Source organism: Cebus imitator, unplaced genomic scaffold, assembly GCF_001604975.1.
Source record: "Cebus imitator isolate Cc_AM_T3 unplaced genomic scaffold, Cebus_imitator-1.0 Scaffold825, whole genome shotgun sequence".
Lineage (NCBI taxonomy): Eukaryota > Metazoa > Chordata > Mammalia > Primates > Cebidae > Cebus > Cebus imitator.
The window spans coordinates 220842-225497 of NW_016108140.1; the positions used below are offsets into that span (position 1 = coordinate 220842).

Genomic DNA, 4656 nt, shown 5'->3' on the forward strand with positions numbered 1-4656 from the left:
AGTTAGACAATGTTTTGAACCGAGCAAAAATGTAAACACAATGCGTCAACATTTGTGGGATATAGAGGGGTGCATTTATTGCTCTAAGTGAATCTATTAAAATGGAAAACAGTTTTAAACTAAATGATCTAAGCTTTCATCTCAATAAGTTATAAAACAGAAGAATAATAAAACAGAGAGAAGGTAGAAGAAAATAATTAAGAGCAGAAATCAATGGAAAACAAACCAACAACAGATAAAATTAACAGAGCCAAAGCTGTTTCTTTAAATATATTAGTAAAATTGATAAATTCTGACAGGTAAAAAACAGCTCCAAATTTAGAAAAGAGGAGACTTTAATTGAAAAGATTATTGCAAGAGGGGGAAAGAGACTATTGCAATAAGGAAAATGCTCTCACCATGAGACCTGTAAGGGTCTCAAAGGTTAAGCAGAAAATGACTTTTCTTTTATAGGGAAGAGTAAACAAACCTGGAAAGAACTCAGTTTGTGAGAACTGGAAGAACAGGATTACAGATTGGAGAGGAGATGATCAGACAATATGTTAGAGGATGTTTTATCTGAGGTCAGCCTACTCTTGAGAAAGGCCATTAAGGAAGGGTTGTATGTTGTATGTTGGCTCATAGTGGAGGTGAGTTAGAATGCTGAGACCCGACAGAAAGAGAGAACACTAACTATTAACAAGCATTTCATTCTGATTGAGAAGCCGGGGCCAAATAGTTTAATAATTTATGGGACAAAGAGTGGGAATTTGGAGTGTCCGTGTTTGGCCTCATCACAGACTAAGAAGGTGGCATCTGTAAGTCATATGGAGAAAGTTATACAGGGAGGGGTGTTTCTTTGTAGTAAGTCTTTTTCTGGAACACAAAAAAGTAAGGGGATTTCTTAATGATTGCTATTTTCCAGAGCACAGGGTTCTGGTGAAATGTACCATTGTCAATTTCTATGAATACTGACCAAAAATAAATAAATAAATAAATAAATAAATAAATAAACAAATAAATAAGATATTACTACAGATCCAACAGTCTTTTAGGGATATTATCATATCAACTATTATTATGAACAACTTCAGGCTAATAATTTGACAATTTAAAGAAAATGGACAGATTTGTTGAAAAATACAATTTCCTAAACGAACACAAGAAGAAATGGAAAATCTGAATAGTGCAAAAAAATGTTTAAAAAAACCAAGGCCACAGTGAAAAACTTTTCTAAGTTTTAAAAGTCCAGGTTCAGAGGATTTTATTGGTGAATTCTCCCTAACATTGTAAGAAGAAAAAAATAACCTATTGATTACAAATTTTTCCCCCAGAGAATAGGTAAGAGGAAATATTTATCAGTTTCTTTTATGAGAGCAATATAAGCCTGATACCAAAGTCTGACAAGATTATTGCAATAAATAAATAATTAATGAATAAAAATGCAAAAATTCTAACAAAATACTAGCAAGCCAAATCAACCAATATTTAAAAAGGATACTACCTCATAATCAGCTGCATTTTATTTCAAAAAGTAAGGCTGATTTAACATTTCTAAATCAATTTGTTTCACTGCACTAAGAAGACAGAAAATCAAATGTAATTTAAAAATTTTAGAGAAATGTTTTAATGAAAGTCAACACCTATTTATGATCAATCTCAGCTGACTATGACTAGAAAGAAACTTTCAGAAATTAAAAAAAGGTATCTATGTCATATCTATAGCTAGTATAATCCTTAATCATAAAATGTTGAATTTTTTCCCCTTAAGTTAGAAGAAATGCAAGGCCAGGGCTTATAACCTTTATTCAATATCATACTGTAGGTCCTAGACAGTGTAATAAAGCAAGAAAAAAACAAAATAAAATGCATCCAGTTAGAAAGGGAAAAGATAAAACTGCTTTAAAAAAATAATAATAGATGACATGGCAGAAATCAGTTGTATTTTTATATATAAGCAACAAGCAATTGAAAAATAAAATGAAAAAATACCATTGATTATAGTGTTAAAAATACTAGACACCTACAAAAAATTAGTAAAAGATATGCAAGATCTCTTGAGTGAAAATTATAAGCTATTACTGAAAACTTGATCTAGAGAGTTATATGTTTAATCACAAGACTCAATACTATTAATATCATAGTTCTTTGGAAATAGATCTATAAATTAAATGCAATATCAATAAAAATCCTAGCAGACTTTTACAAATTGAAATTGACAAGCTAATTCTAGAATAGCCATGACAACCTTGAAGAAGCTTCCACTAAGTTGGAGTATTTAAAGTATTTGATTTTTAGACTTATTATGAAGATTCAGAAATTAGGCAGTGTGGTCCTGAGAGCTGAGATCAATGCAACAGAATAGAGTCAAGGAATAGACCCACACGTACACAGTAAACTGATTTTCTGCAGTCACCAAGGCAAGAAAATATTTTTCTTTAAATTTATTTTTAGTTTTTAATGTTTATTTATTTCTGTATTTTTAGAGACAGGGTCTTGCTTTGTCTCCCAACCTGAAGTGCAGTTGCATGATCATTGCTCACTGCAGCCTCAGACTCTCAGGCTCAGGGGATCTTTCACCACCGCTTCTCAAAGTGCTGGGATTATAGGTGTGGACCACCATGGCTAGCCAAGATTTGTTTTCAATAAATAGTGATGAACAATTGGAGAGAACAAAATGAGCCTTAACCCAGTCCTCAAACTATGCATAAAAATTAATTTAAAATGAATAGAAAACTAAATGTGACAGGTAAAGTGTCTAGAACAAAAGACAGAAAATATATTCATGAACTCATGGAAATCAAATTCTTGTTAAACAGAACACAAGGGCATTAGTCACAAAAGAAAAATTGATAAATTGAATTTGATGGAATTCAGAACCGAAATATGACACCTTGTCATGTAAGCAAACTGCAGAAGTGGGAAAGTCACCCTTTGACCTTCCCCATCCCTTTCCCCTGAAGCAGGTCCTAGAACCGCATGTGAAATGTTCGCTTTCTATATCTGGAGGAAAGAAGCATCCTTATCACAGGGAAGAATCTGAGCATTCAGGCCTTCTATGTTCCACTAGCTTATTACCATTAGACTGTACCCTCTTCATCCAATCATACTTCTTTATCCTATTCACATCTTTATCTAACCTAGCATAAAAAATACACAAGTTTACTTTTTTTTTATTCTTCATTTCTGGAGACTTTGGTGTCATTTAAAATGTACACGCTTTTCTTCTGTTAATTTGTGTAAGATATAAAGAATTCCTCTTCAAAGGGAAACTCAGTGTCCTTGCTCTTTGTTCCCTGCTTTCAAGGCCAGACTTCTTTACTCTCTGTATCCCCTGCCCTGGTAAACAAACTTTCCGCCAGTCCTTATCTATAGAGACCACATTCCACATCTGCTATCTACTCTATAGATTACCCTTCCAGTCACAATGACTCCTTCCCCCGAAACTTCACTCTCTGCAGATATAACTGCATTCCTGCACTTTTCAATTTAGCCAACTGGATTCAGCTCAGATTGTGCAGTCTAACTCCAGCCAATGGAGACAGGACACAGTAGCAGGGATGAGCTGCATTAGAAATAAAAACTCCTTCCCTTCTTTGTTTGGGGTGCTCTCACCATTGTTCCATTGTGAGCAGCACCCTTTCTGCAGAAAGTAAATTGCCTTGCTGAAGATCCTTTGTCTCAGTGCTGATTCTTCTTTGTGGCACCAAGCATTTGTTCCAAACAATTTGCCTTTTGTTACGGGGCCTTAGTCATAAACCTAGTAATGGGAGGGAAAAATAGATTTCTTTTCACCTAAAAAATTCATAAAAATTAATAATGTCTACTCATCAAAATACACCACTAAAGAAGTGAAAAGGCAAACTGTAGAATTGTAGAAAATATTTGTAAATGCATTCTGACAAAGGACTCACATAAAAATATCTATGATAAATGCCTATAAATAAGAAAAAAGAAACAACCCAGTTTATACAATGGGAAAAAGTCTTCAGGCACTTCACAAAAGAAGATATTAAAGTGACTAATAAGTATGTGAATAGGTGCTCATTCTCATTAGTCATGGGAAATGTAAACAAAACAAAATAAAACAAAACCCCAAACCAAACTAACACACAATGAGACACAACCACGCATCCACTTTCCTGGCTAAAATAAGAATGTCAAATAGCTGGAAATGTCACACATTGCTGGTGGGGATGTAAAAATGGCACAATGGCTTTGGAAAATTATTTGGCTATTTTTGATAACGTTAGCAAACCAAACTTGGGTTCACAGCAAAACCAAAAACTGACATCGAGATTTGCTATGAGAGAAAATGAGGCATTTATTGCATGGTGCCAAGCAAGCACTGGGCAGCTTATGCTTCAGGCTCAGACTCCCCAGCAGCTTGCAAACAAGGGCTTTCAAAGGCAGAGGGACATGGCAAGAAAGCGGAAGTTACAAACAAAATTGTAAATCAGCACATGGAGGTTACACATTGGTTAGCTGGGATATCTTGAAGTGGGAGCTTACAGGTTGTAGGTCGATTCAGAGATTCTCTGATTTGCAATTGGTTAAAGAAATGAGGCTTTATCTAAAAACTGGGGTCAGAAAAAAGGAATGTTAAATTGTGACCTGTGGGCATGACTCTCTCCAGGACCCACACGAAGGAATATTTATTTATTATTTTTTCTTCTT

General features: G+C 34.4%; 1 long non-coding RNA gene across 2 annotated transcripts in view; it reads left to right on the forward strand.

Moving 5' to 3' along the window:
• Positions 1 to 4656, forward strand: part of LOC119469769 — a 71380-nt gene that overhangs the window by 30973 nt on the left and 35751 nt on the right. The window lies entirely within an intron of this gene.